The sequence below is a fragment of the Nelumbo lutea genome, chromosome 2 (genome assembly GCF_056320005.1).
Source record: "Nelumbo lutea isolate HS-2025 chromosome 2, American lotus-T2T, whole genome shotgun sequence".
In the NCBI taxonomy this organism is placed as follows: Eukaryota; Viridiplantae; Streptophyta; class Magnoliopsida; order Proteales; family Nelumbonaceae; genus Nelumbo; species Nelumbo lutea.
This window is the reverse complement of record NC_142685.1, coordinates 19,239,274-19,255,102: the sequence shown is the minus strand read 5'-3', so window position 1 is coordinate 19,255,102 and position 15,829 is coordinate 19,239,274.

The following is a 15,829-nucleotide window of genomic DNA, read 5'->3' as shown; positions in this document are numbered from 1 at the left end:
ACGTCCCAACGGAATGGGATCTGCTTCTCACACAGGGGCGTCTCACATACACATCCACCGTGCATGGGAAACATTTCCCGTGAAAAATAATTCATAACTATAGAAGATGTTCCCAATGGTATAATATGCGTGTGAAGCGCGAGTGAGACGCCTTATGTGAGGAGCAGATCCGGTCTCCATCCCAACCGCATATTAGTGGGAATCCGTATGATTCACGTAATTTGTAAGAATAAAATTATTATAAGAGAGGAATGCAATGTTATTTAAATAATTAATTATTATTTTAATAATTTTTTATATAAATAATTTAGTATTTTAATAATTTAGATTATTTATATTAATAATTCTTAGCAAAAATAATAAATTATTTTTAATTACTTACTAAAACAATTATTTTTTCTATATTATGTGGTAGTGTTCTATTTCATTTATTTAGGTTATTAATGATTAAATGTTACAACTTTTTGTAGATATTATTTAAATATTTAAAATACTTAAATATTAATAAATATATAAAATTAGATTGTAATCGTAATAATCTAAATCTGAGCTTAATGTTTAAGACTTTGGATTGGGTTTTGGTTAATCCTCAACTTGACCCAACCCCCAAGTTTCACCCTAAGAGCAATGTGACATTCGTAATTAAATTGAACCACAACGAGTACAACCCATAGCTGCAAGTATTATGAGGCAGGTGTGAGGACCATAGGATGAGGACGAATTTTGTATTGAATATAATTTTTTATGTGGTTTACATAGGGAAAATGATTTTTTTTTCACATATGAAATTCTTCATGTAAGTTAAAGAGCAAAAAATACAAAATTATAAAATTCTGTAATATTTCCAAATTAAATTATTTTTCTATACCACAACCAATGTTTTAAGACCTAGATTGGATTCAATGGTCGGGCCATTATATCTAGGAGCCAAGGGCCATTCCATTTTTCTTAAACCTTGACTTTCAAATTTTTTAAACATTGGTAGAACTATTCAAAACCTGGCAAAAATGTTAAGAACCAACCAGGTTTTGATGATCCAATCCTATTGGTTTCAACGACCCACCTAGGTCAATAAAATGCTTGGAAACTTAAAAGATCAATAGTGAAATTCAAACGCATGACATTTTAGTTAATCAAATTAGCCTATTACCATTAACCCACCTTGTTACTTGTGGTTAAATATGTATATTTATTGTATATTAGTAATTAAGCATATGCTTTGCACGTGATAATTTTTTTTCATATTAATTATTTGAATTTTAGATATATCATAGTTAAGATAGAAATTGCAAACTAACAAAAGTAACAATATGATTAAAAATAAAATTAAATATTTATTACTCGATTATGACATCATGAATTTCTTTGAAATGTTGGATCACTACCCACCATCTAGATAAGAAAATAGTTTTGCTCTTGGATTAGTTTTAAACTAGGGAAAATTATAGTGGAAGCTGGTTGTACATTTAAAATTTGGCTACAAGTTAGTCCATAAACCAACAAAACTCTGACAACTAGATTTACATTTCAGATTATAAAAACCATAACTATGTCATTAGAGGCTTATGTGGCTATTGCCAAAATGAGACTTAATCCATGTTGGACACAACAAAAAAGTTTATATTGAAATTCCACTTTAATGTTAGGTGATTGAAAAAAAAAATGTTTTTAGTCTCTCTCTCTCTCTCTCTCTCTCTCTCTCTCTCTCACACACACACACACACACACACACACGCAAACTCTCTCTCACAATCATCTTTATACATTCAATGACTATGTGATTTGAAAATAAATAAAAATATTTTTGGTTTTGTACTTACACTCTCTATATCAAATTCTCTCGTTCTTTATCTCTCTACTTATTGTTTTCCCTCAATCTCTCTCATTCTCTTTCTCAGCCGATTTCTCATTCTCCCTTAATTTCTATCATTCTCCCTTAGTTTCTCTCCCGCTCCCCCTCTCTTTTTTTTTTCTTTTCTTATGCACTTATATGGAACATGAGATCAACTTGGTATGGTTCAAAAAATATTGCTCCACTTTAATACAATTTTACAATAATTTCTTGGCTATGAAATTTACACCAATTGGAGAACGATAGAGATTGAGGGATAAAGAGATATTAATCGAGAGAGAGAATAATGAGATAGATTGAGGGATAACAATATATATATACACACACACACTGAGAGAGAGAGAGAGAGAGAGGTTTTGATTGGGCTACAAATTGAAACAGAGAGAGTGGGAGAGACAAAGGGAGCGGAAGATCGAGAGATGACTATGAGAGTGAGAGAGAAGGGAGGGAGATCGAGAGACAGATAGAGTGGGAGAGAAAATGAAAACCTATTTTTGGTATAGATTTTTTGTTGTGTCCAACATGGACTAAGAGTCCCATATTGGCAACAACCACATAAGTTTTCGATGACATGGCGAGGGTTTTTATAAATTAAAATGTAGAGTCGGTTGTCAGAGCTTTGTTGGTTTATAGACCAACCTGCAACCTAATTTTAAATGTACAACCAACTTTGACTATAATTTTCCCTTTAAATTATATATTTCATTTATATTATATAAAATATTTTTTTACTTATCACACTTTATTTTTGTTTGTCTATGGTATCATTTCACTCAAACCACTAATCCACCATGTAAAAATAAAAATTGTTTGATTTTTAGGTTAACATTAAATTTTGTATTACTTTTCCATCATTGATAAAATTGTTTTTTATGTATAAAACATATTTTTTTTTAATATAATGAATGCACAATATTATAGATGTACCCAATGTTTTAGTTTTTATAAATATATAACATTAGATATGTGCCCAAATTTTCTATTATCTTTTTTTTTTGTGATTCTTTGTATTTTCTATTATTAAAAATTTTATTATTTGACTATGACATTATTTCATTTATAGGTGGATTTTGAAATTGACATTCCATTTTCATCATTAATAAAAATACATGTACATTTCATAGTTATTTATTTTAATTTTTATTATTTAATTATGACATTATTTATTAATCTATTTGACTCCAAATAATTGAATTGCTTACCCACCACCAGAAGGGAAGAAAATGGTTTTGTTTTCAAATTACTTTTCAAAATATTTATTTTTATAATATTAAAATCAATATTATATATTTAATTACAAAAAATTAATACTGAGAAAAATATATCTTAGATATAGGATTTAATTAGAGAGAATAGGAAATAAAAACATTTCTTATTTATCATACTTATTATTGTTTAATATGTACATAAAAATGTTCCCAATTTTATTAATTTCTACTTTTTTATTTTATCTATTTTTTAATTTTATTATTTAACCGTGGCAACATGAATTAACTCATTTGACCCAAAATGATTTAATTTCTTACCACTACCTAGATGAGAACACTATTTTTGCTAGGTACATTTTAAAAGTATAAGATTATATGTTATTGGAATTATTAATTTATTAAGTATGACTTTAATTAATAGAACTTAATGATGAAAATAAACAAGAATGAATTAAATATATGAATCAATGAAGATGAATGTAAGTTAATAACTTAAATGTTGGATTTAGTGAAAGAGAATTGAATGTATTGAATATCTTTAAATTAACTCTTTTTAACTCATTTAATATAAAAAACTGATTACCCTATTTGCCCTCATTTTTTATCAATAAATTTAAATAAAGAGGGATGCATTTTGTCATTAGAAAATTCCATAAATATTATTGAAGCTATTTGTGCTTTTTAGAGTAGTATAGACATTGTATTAAATACATGCACATTCATGCAAAATGCTAACCATCTAGATATTTGGGACAGAAATTGATAAATTAATTAATTGTCTAGTTGCAATACCCAGATATGTTATATGTATAACTTAACAAAAAATACAAATGAGGGTGTGAAGTTATTATTGAATAAATGTCCATATTTGTCTATTTAATCCACCTCTAATTATGAGAGTTGAAAATATAATTTTAATTAATGCTTTTCACCTCATTTAATCCCCTCTTGTTAAGTCTTATATTTAAGGTATTAACCCCCATTCTCCCTTATTAAATCATATATCTAAGTTATTTTTTCACTAATAAATGCTACTAATCAATTACATGTCCAATAGTTTTAACAATATAAATCCATGTATGTAAAAACTTACTAAAAAACAAAGTCATTCTTTATCAAAGTTATTACTAAGCAATTCAACCATTCATATCAAATTGATTAACCCATGAAGTCATAGTCAGATAACTTAGATAATCTAAAACTAACTTCAAAAAGAAGTATAATAAATAAGAATTATTTTTATTGATGATAAAGATAAAATACATAATCTAAAATTAACTAAAAATGAAATTATTTTCTTGTTTAGTGGAGATGAATTCTTTAACTTTTGGGTCAAATGTGTCAACCTTTAATGTCATAATTGAATAGTAAAAAATCATTAAAATATTAAAACACAAAAAAAAACATAAAAATTTTACAACAAAACATTTGGACACATTTATAATATCATATATTTATCATATTAAACAAAAAATAAGTGTACATAATAGAATTATTTTTACACAAAAATAAAAAATATAGAAAAATTGAACACATATATAATTCTATATTTACACTACTATTAAAAATATGAATAAGATTGTAAAACTTTATTTTGACTAAAATAATCATTTTTTGACTTTAATCCCTATTTAACTGTGAGACTTAAAATGTAACTTGAACTACTACTTTTCACCTCATTTAATTATTTCTTTTAAATTTTACATTTTTTTTATGAATGAACAAAAAATACTAAGAATATAAAATACTACAAAAAGAAGAGTTTAACCAAGCAGATAGGCCTGTTAACGATACTCAAAACTTTGCACCCCAATATGAGGTGTTTATTTAATCGGGTAAAAAATTTGCAACTTAATAATGAACGTGCACGTGCCCACTTACTAGTATATATTAAATACGTGACTTGAGGTCAATTTGTTTAACATGTGATCCAACAAGCATTTAAGTTTTGTATCTAGTCCGAGTATTACAACATTGACCACGACACATGCAATACAGATGTTCAAGTAAAAATAAAAGGGTAAAATAAAAAATAAGATTGAAAATATATTTAGACTTAAAATTTTTTACTATGCTATTTTAAATGCCTTAACACATCGATCCAATTTAAAAATTAAAATATTTGAATAGACCCCGTTTGTAAATATTAACCTTATGTGATACGATGCTATTAAAAATAATCTAATTTAATTTTATGGCTTACATGTAAACCAAGGCAATATATAGTATAGATATTTGTTTTTCAATCTAATTATTTTTTATTAAAAGGATATTAATGAGGAATTGAAATGGCACATAAAGAATGAATTCATAAGAGAAAAAGGTTAAAAAAAGATCCAATTTATTTAATTGAATACGACATAGTTTGAAAAGTAGGAGAGGTGAGCACCTATAAAGTTAAGAATCATTTTATGAGCATGGTATTAATCATGAAAAGTTATATAGGGATGAGATTCCCCAATATCACTTTACTTTTACTTTTATAATTAAAAAAATAGGAGAGAAAAAAACTTGATGGTGGGGAAGATTAAAAGCCATTCAAACAAAAGTCATCCCATCATACTATCTTTTAGGAGATAATAAAGAAATGGGATGGAATCTAGATTTGCTCCCAAAAAGATTCCCAACAAAATTATGAGACGCGACATGTCCTTAACATGAGAAGAGAAGATGGCACGCACAGCACAAATGGGACGATGGTAATGACACCCTAACCTTAGGTGTCTTGGAAACCTGGTCATAGAAAAAAGTAAATTATTAATAAATAAATAAATAAAAATATAGGAAAAAGAGAGGGAATGGTTTTCTGGCCTCCATGAAGGTATGGACAGAGAGAGAGGCACATAGTCTTCAACCTCCAAACACCAAACTCAGCTCAATCGACCCAATGTATCCTCCAGTCTCCCCTCTTCTTTCTTTCCTCCCTCCTTTTTCTTCTTCTTTCTCTTTCTCCCTCTTCTCTACTGCTTCCCTGCTCTTTTGCAACGGAACCTCTTAGAGCCCAACCCCACCCCTATCTCCCTCCCATCCTGATCAGCACTCATCTTCCCTTTTTGTCTTTGCTCTCTCTTCCAATTTTTGTCATTGTTTCACTATCAAGGAACCGTCAAGAGATGGCAACAGCTGAATAACATTATTGTTCACCTCACAGTTTTAGGGGGTGTAAAATAAGAGAGAAGAAAGGGAAAACAGGAAAGGCTTCACACATGCATCTTATTTTGTCATGTTAACAATATGTGGCATCTCCCAGTTTTGTTGGGACATTGTTGGGATGAGAGCAGATTTAGATTCACTGGGATGGTTGAAGAAAGAAGAGGATGATGATGTGTCACTATCTATCTTCTTGCTCTTTATTGGAGTCTGAATCTGCTCTTCACATAGCGCTAGCTATTCACACTGACCTCACAGCACATTGCAACCATATATCAAGAACATCTCCTGTACTTGCATGGTTATTCATGGGAGATGTTTTCAATACACGTAGGATGTGTTGTAAGATAGGCGTGAGGAGCAAATCCCGATTCTCTTTATCGTGGGTCATCCATCCACCAATAATTCTCTCTCTCTCTCTCTCTCTAATCCTGAGGTTGCCAACTATATTTCTCTCTTAGGCGACGTTCTTTTTTCGGATTTTGAGAAGGGGTTACCAAGAATCTCATGTTATTTTTTTAATATTTATGTGGGGATCAGGGGAAGTTTATTTTCCTGAATAACTTTCCCACCTAGGCGGAAAGTTGTCAAGACTTGAATGGGACAAAAATGCCCATTTTAATAATGAATTTTTATGGCTAAAACGATCATTGCCTTATTTACATGAGAAATAAAAAACATGGGTAAATGCACTTACTCGGGTAAGTGTTTCCTAGGAAAAACTTAACCAGGTAACTACATTTACCCAGGTAAGTAACTTACTGAAAAGCAAACGTGGAGTTAATCTTATGCCGTCTTCCCCACCCTTTTTCTTCTCATTATCCCCTTGTCTTTTGATCACTTTTTTATTTATCATTTTTACTTGTTTTTAACATTTTAACATACAATATGTATCATGGATTTACTAAAACCTATCCTGTAATTTGCATTTTACTAAAGCACCCCTACAATTTGCAATTGATTTACTTAATCTACCTTTCACCATAAGATGAAAGTGGAAATGACAATTTTGACCCTAACATCCATCCAAATAAATCTAATCAATATATATATATAATGTGTGTGTGTAAAAATGCCAATTTTGCCAATAATAAGATACAACCAACTACTATATTTGATTTTATTTGCTGAATTTTACTTTATTTTATACAAAAAATATTAGGGGTACTTCTGAAATAGACAACATGAGCCCATGCCCTTGCCCGTACTAGTAATATATAATTTAGATTGATTGCTTCAATTAATCGGTTGAAATTGCAAGTAATGATCAATTTGAAAGATTCATTGGTTTGATAATTTGGGTTGACGAAAATGATGAGTTGCCAACATTGCTTGATACTAGTTTAGGTAAATGATAGATTGACCTAAACTAGTATATACGATCTATTAGGAGTGGCCATTATGATCCGATATATATCGTTTTTTCGCTATCTCAGGATGTTGCCCATGTGGAATTTGTCCAATATCATTGCTGTTCCACCTGTATATCGGTTCATGCCTGCCTGTATTGGTCATTATGATATGATACATATCGGTTTTTCACTATCTAGGGGTGAGAAAATCGAAAAACCGAACCAGTCAGTTCAGTTTCGGTTCAATATTTAAAAAAACTGAAGGTATCGATTTGGTTTCGATTAATAAAAATAAAAAATTGATGATTAATTGAACCGACCATTTTACATATATTAATATATATTTTTTATATTTTCTATACATAATAAATTAATAAATAGGCATTATATATAAATATATATTTATAATATATAATATATTATTTATTATTTAAAATGTAATCTTTTATATATATTTCTAGTGTTTTATTATATATTTATATATTTTTTATAATATATATTATAAATAATAAAAAACTGACAAATCAAACCGATCAACTTTGATCCGGTTTCAGTTATCAGTTTTTCAAAAACCAGTAAACCCGGTTCGATTTCAAAAATAAGCCCACGGACCCCTACTCAGGATGTTGCCCATGTGGAATTTGTGCAATAAATCATCATTGCTTTTCCACCTGTGTATCGGTTCGTGCTGGCCTGTATTGGCTAATGTACGTAGGCTGAAATATACTCAATAAACTTTTTGATTACATTAATTGCCTCATTCAATCCCCATCAATCATTGTTTTGAAATTTTTAATACATTAAGCATATAAAAGTATGGTGTCAATAATACTTAAACCCAAGTCTTCCATGTGATCAACTAGAGTGTTCACCATATGCTACATCAACATCTAGTTATCATAATCAAATTTTTAATTAAAAAAAATTCAGTAAGATGGTACTGGCCAATGTGGATGGTTTTGTTTTCTAAAAGAAAAATAATTGATACATCAGCAAAAATTTATTGATTTTAGTGATATATATGATAATTATTTTTCATTTTATAATTCAAACAAAACTATTCACGTTGACAAATAATACCCCCAAATATTAAATTGATTTGATGTTCTTGTTTGGTGACCTAAATTCCACTATTTTCCAATGTTTTCCAAGTGTAATCTAATAATTCATACAATCACACTGCAAATGAACTATCAAAATATATTACTTATTTTCCCACAAGATCCATTAGAATATAAACTATATCTCAGTATATTTCTTAATTTGCTTTTCTAATATTCTTTGCAGTTTTTATATTTTGAATCTTGGTCATCACGATAAGTTGAAGCATATAATTAATTGCAAGTTCCGGTATTTATGATTGCTAACATAATGCCAGGGCAAACTGTCTTCCATGAACACCGATTAACTGATGGTGGTTCAGTTGACAAGTTTTTTTTGCTAGTTGTAGTGGAGACTTATGCTCGATTTGAAAAGAATATAAATACAGATATATACAGTATATAAGTACTGAAATACATACAAAATATAGGGTTTTGTGCTGTATATATTTATATTTGTACTCCTTTCAAACTAAGCCTTAGGATCAAATCCCATTACCACCAGGGTTAGAGGGGTTATGGGGTAACAGGGGACAGGCTATGTTCCATTTTATAGCCCCATGAAGCCCAAAAAAATGTCTTCTTTGAACTAATGATGCCTATACTTTAAAATCCCACAATTGTGAGCTGAGATCTGCTATACAGTTATTGTTTTATTTTTGACTCCACTGAGCTACACAACTGGGGGTTGGGGAGTGGGGTGGTCCATCCCCCAAACCCATAACCCCCCAACCCCGGTGAAGGTGGGACTTGATCCCAAAGTCTCTGCTACAACCAACAAGATGCCTTAACGACTAGCCAATTGTCACCTTGCAAAACTGTTGCACAGTTTTTGCTCCACCTGTTATGCACTTCCATTCAGTCTATGACATGTTCCTCTTTATACATGTGTAAATACATGTATAAAGAGATAACATGCTTGAGAGTTTGGCCAATCAAGATTCAAAACCACCTATGAATTTTAATGAATTTTCAGTGGTGAGTGTATGCCTTAATACAAGGTGTTAGTGTATGAGATCCATACTGGACCCATTACATATGAAAATGCACGCTTATTTATACATAGGTTACATGTCACAAACCAAATGAAAGTGCATGAAAAATATAGGAGATCTGAACATATCCACAAACAATTGATGGTGGTTCAGTTGGTAGGATCTTTGACTCATAGTAGTGACCTGGGGTCATATTAATTCCACTTCCACCAGAGTTTGGGGAGGTTAAGAGGATGGGGGATGGGCTACCTTGTTGTGCAGCCCCATGAAATGAAAAAACAAAAATCGATATGATAAACCCGGGGGAGTGTTTTATCATTCTTGGTGTACCCAAGTATGTTTGCATACATTAATACACATTATTTTTTCAAATGTTTAAACTATCCCAGCCCCTTGATCATTATAAAATAAAAAAGAAAAAAAAAGTATTGGCCATATTGATATACATCAATATCCATAAAAGTGCAGACAGGGTTCAAGGTATTGACATGCTTGATATTGAAGTTTCTAGTATAAAGCATGTCAGCAGGTTAATTATAAAAAAAAAAAAGTCAATGGATTGATATAGGTCTTGTTTGATAATTAATAAGTACTTATTTTAACAACCACTCAAGGCTGTTTGGTAACCCACTTTTCAAATCACTTATTATGTTTTTAAGCACTTGTTGGGGTGGGATGTTTGGTAAGCTACTTTCCCCATAAGTGCTTATATTGACACAAATGACAATTTTACTCTTCACCATAGATTATTCAGATCTCTTCCTTTCCCTCTCATTTCTTCATCGGAACTGTCGGAACCGCCTGAACTGTAGATTGGCACTCTAATTTCTAGGAGTCCAGTTTTAGAGGAACTGACCCTCCGTCTATGTCATATATTCCTCTCGGGTTTCTTCAACTATGAACCCCGTTTAAATTGTAAGCAATGGCAACAATAATGGGTGGCCGATTTTTGTGGTTAATATATCTGCTCCCTGTCTGTTATCCTTCAGAACTCATGCGAGGCACATGCCACCACACTCTGTTAAGAATGCCAAACTTCTGGTTGATGCGACTATCAATATTGAACAACCCTTCGTACAGCCCCGCAAAGGCGGATTTACAATTTCACTTCTGAAAGATCTAAGCCACGTTAGATCTCTAGCATTGAGCAGCTGGTGTTTTTAGTGTGATAAATAAGTTGTTCAAAAACAGTAGGATCATGTTGAGCCTGCATTTGTGCTTTCCATATATATGAAGGTTGTTCCTTTGGGGTTGAAAGAGTGCTGGATCCGGCTCCTCCTGATCCTGAACTCGACTGTCTCAACTCTCAAGCAGTTGGGTATGAGGGTGTCGAAGATGATAATAAAAAAAATTGGCCTAGGATATTTTCTTGGCTAATTTGATTATTTCACAAATGTATGCATTACTGTTTAGGGCCATTGAGAACCTATAACTCTAATTTATCATACTTTGAACCATGGGCAAGTGCAACCTAAAAGGGTGGAGCATATTTTGACTCCAAAATTCTAAAAGGTAAAATCTTTGGTGCATGAACTACATTGTAAAGCAAAAGACATAAATCGATGATAAAATGTGAAAATTTCTAATCAGTACCTTGTATTTTAGTTCGAGTGACAATTTGGTTTCCGAACTTTAAAATGCAACAATTTAGTATTCGAACTTTCAAAATGTGACAATCCAATACCTGCCATTAATCAGTTCTGATGTAACCGTTTCTGGTCGCATACCAATTTTTTGTGGTGTATCAATTTTTTTGGCTAAGTGCCTCATCATTTGACCTGGTGGTGAAGTGCCTTGGTGATGAGCTACTTGGTGGCGAACTCCCTAGTGGAGAACTGCCTGGTGGCGAACTCCCTGGTGGAGAGCTGCTTGGTGGCGAACTCCCTGGTGGAGCTCCCTGGTGGTGAACTCCCTGGTGGAGAGCTGCCTGGTGGCGAACTCCCTGGTGGAGAGCTGCTTGGTGGCGAACTCCCTAGTGGCGAACTATCTAGTGGTGAGTTGCCTGGTGGCGAGCTCCCTACTCCTAGGCGGCCTGTGACTCAGAGAATGATGGAGCTCCTTGGTGCAGTGCAACCCGACTGCCCTCTGCATGAGGTGATCTTTCCTTTGTAGGTAGTGGGTGAAAGAATGGTAGGATCCATCAAGTGGACGCCATAAAGGTTGCGGAATGGGTGGGCGAATTTCAAAAATTTCCTACCTTCTCTCAACTGGGAATCATATTCCCTAAATTTAGAATACAGTATTTAAGGATCCTACTTGAACCATAATCAAACCAGATCTGTACCAAAAGATAAATGGGAGGAATATACCTGATCCGGAGAAGCAGTATCTCCCAAAGTTGGTGTTCACGCCCAAAGAATGCTCCAAGATCCGTTCCTGCTGAAGATGACACAGTTGTGAATAGAACAGAACCAGCAGGGTGCGTCCTACACACTGGATCCTTCACAAGAATCCTCTGGAAGTACTAAACACTGAATCCTTTTCAGTCATTCTTGCAAGACTGATGTCAAGAACAGATTTCTTGACTTTCTTCTTTGCAAAGATCTAATCTTGCAAAGGCAGATGGCGGCGGCAGGAGGTATCCTATACCTCTTCAAGGTGGTTCGAAATTTTCTCATTTCTTCTTGATTAAGAAACCTCCTTTTAGGAGTTATCCCAATCAAAATCAGTATTTGGATAGGGGATAATCTTAATCCTTTTGCAGATAGAGTTAGCTTACTCCTGATCTTATCAGGAGGTTACCAGATTCAAATCTAATTTGAATTTGGTCTCTTAGAGTGGATAAGGCTAAAAGGCCCAATCCTTTTACTAACTTTAATCTCAAATTCGCCCCATGGATGGGTGATCATATCAGCCCACCTCGAAATGGGCTTTTGGCCCATTAAGTGTTCAGTGTCTAATTACTTTCCAATTTGCTGCCCAGTTGGGCTTCTTTGTATGGCGTGGGACCCAAGCATTGATCTACACACCAGCCACATGGGTTCGACCCAACCTTTAATACAAGGCCCAGCCGAATTCACTGAAAAACTCAATGAACCCCTTGAGTCCATCATATGGACCCTATGGGCCCAACATTTACATTAAGTGGTCCCTGGGCCAAGCCATCTTATAAAAACCCAGGGACTGTGGGCAGGTGCAAGATTTGCCCATCAGGTATTATCCTCAATGGTCTTACACTTAACCTCTCAGCCCTTAATGATCAAGCACTGCCCGACAAGAGAGGACCTCTCCCTCGGCTGCAAGGAACAGTGCCGCACTCTCCTCTCACATGGATCCCGGGAATTAAAACCATTTGCAAACAATTCGAAACCGTACATATATATATATATATATATATAAATATATTAATTTTGCAAAACAAAATTCCAACGATTGAAATCAACTGCCGGCAGTTTGGTTTCCATCAGAGAGAGTGCGTTCCCGATCATTACCCTTTGTCCGACAAAGTGGCTGATTCTGTCACTATGATCACCCACTCAGATGAATTCTCAAACTGCCCCAACATACCCAGGTTTTGATCCCCGCTAAGGATCTCACTGAATGGCATATCAAAGGCAGCCTGATCCAACACCTAGTGAAATGTCATAATTGAGTCTAGGGGTCAGGTGTAACTTTCTAGTTTTGCCCATCTATCTCCAAGGTCCAGGGCAATACTAGAAATCTGGTCCGGTTCAAGGATTCAAGTAATCCCATACTGCATGTGCCTCGGGTCTTACCCTGATGGCTGAGACAGGCCATCCCAACACTTGGTGGCACACCAGTATCAGCCTTGGCAGGATAAATCTCCCCAGACTTATCCAACGGCTGTGAACATTTAAAACTAACATGAGTCTCTATAAATGTCCAGTTTTAGGGTTTTACACAGAATTAAACCAAACAACATGAATCAAACATGCACTTTATTCATTTCCACTAAATAACAAAAGTACATCAAATCAGATTGAAGCTAAGGGCATACAAAACTGTCTAACAGTGGGAGCTGAGGGACTCGCGAGAACTCCATCTTTTCCTCCTCTTTGTAGGCGGCGGGAGCTGAGGGACCTGCGAGAACTGAATCAGAGGACCCAAGGGTATTTTCCCGGTGGAGACTCTCCAACGCTTAAGATAGCACTCTGATTGTAGAGAGCTTGAATATGATATTGGAGAAATGAGAGAGCTAAAGAGTAGGGATTACCTCTATTTTTTCCATCCTCCCCCCTTTGGGGAGTGAGGTCTTTATATACCGGAGTCCTCGTGGGTTAGGTGGGTGAAAAGCCTCCAAACGGCAAGACTCATCACATCCCATCAGAACTGGGGTATGGTGATGAACTCCTCGAGGTCATTAGGCTGGCGCTTGTGTCAGGCGGCCAGGTCGGCGCTTGGGCCAAGTTGTCAGGGCGGCGCCTGCGTTAGTCGACGTGTCGGTGTCTGGGCCAGGTTGTCAGGTCGGCGCTAGTGTCAGTCGACGGGTCGGTGTCTAGGCCAGGTTGTCAGGCAGGAGATCTTCCTGCAATACGCCAAACTACTCTTGTATCGAGCTACCCTACAAGTGGCGAGCTGCCCGGGGGAGCTATGCTGAGTTACTTGTGGTGAGCTTTGCCGAGCTGCCTGGCTCCTTGGCGAGCTCTTTGGTGAGCTACCGAGCTCCTTGGTGAGATACTGAGCTCGTGGGGTATGCATGCCGAGTTTATTGGTGGGCGTCTTATGGGCGGCTAGGTCGGATCATGTGCCAGGCTGATCCAGGTCGTGCAGGCCACATGCAGGTCGCGCCAGGTTGACCAGACCGGTGCCCGAGTGGGACACCAACTTGGTAGGTTGTTGCCTGGGTGTTTGCCTAGTTGTCACGAGGTTCCACATGTCACAATTTCATTGGAGGGCCAAATCTGCTCTCATCAAGTCCGTTAAGTGACATTTGAAAAGTCAAAAATGCCCTAAGAATGACATATAATTCTCTTTATTAACCATCCAAACGTTGACAATAAAATGAAGAATCCCAAATTCTAGATTATTCTAAACAATCGCCAACTTTTTTGAATAGAAGAGACTAAGATTCAGGATTGTTCATTTTATTGTCAATGTTTGGATGGTTGATAAAGAGAATTAGATGTCATTGAAAGGGCATTTTTGACTTTTCAAATGTTACTTAATGGCTGATTAACAAACTGGTTAGCGGCAGGTACTGGATTGTCACATTTTGAAGGTTTGGGTACTGGATTATCACATTTTGAAAGTTCGAGTACTGAATTGTTGCATTTTAAAATTCGGAGACTATATTATCACTTGAACCAAAGTACAGGATACTGATCGGAAATTTTTCCTAAAATTATATGTCATGATTAACATCATAAATTCTTAAAGTCTTGATGATAAGTACATCTTATATATAAAAGGTTAACATGATTGAAAATTTGATTTAACATCCTGTAAATATTCATAAATACACCATAATTTGACTATTCTAACAAACCATGTGTTTAAGCTTCTTTTTTTCTTTATTTTTCCCTAATCCACCTGTCGCGCCATTCAATCATCCCTCAACCATGAGATCATTTGAGGTTTGAGAAGAGGACAAAATGACCCACTTCATTTGAGGTTTGAATTCAACCTCACTTCCGCCTCACTTCCACGGAATTCCCGTCATCCCGTGACAGAATTTCAGGATCCACACGAACGTAGAAATATTGAAGGATTAAAATCTACTTACTAATAGTGGATTCTATATCATAATTGAATTCTATGCAATCGCGATTCAAGTTTGTTTGAAAGGACCGATTAAAAAGGTTCCATCTCAACTGAAAAAACAGCCATGACAGAATTAATAATATTGGGTCAATGAAGTGGAGAGATTATAGGGTGGATAAAGGATGGAAGGAGGAGAATAAAAGACAGAGAGATAGACGGGTGGTGTTGCCGTCCATTACCGCGCGCTCTGATTGTGGTAGGACGAGCAGGCATGGAGGACACGATGAAGGAGATGGCCAAGGAGCTGAAGATGATTATCATCATGCATGGATGTATGGTCATTGGGTTGTGCAAGAGGGGATGGTATGAGCTTCGAAGAAATCTTGGCATATAAGTGGAAGGAGAAGAAGAAGAGATCGATCAGAACGAGCTTCCTGATCTTTATTATGCATGTAATATGGATGTCATCATCATGAAAAGCAATGACTGTTCGTGATTTGTTGAACATCCT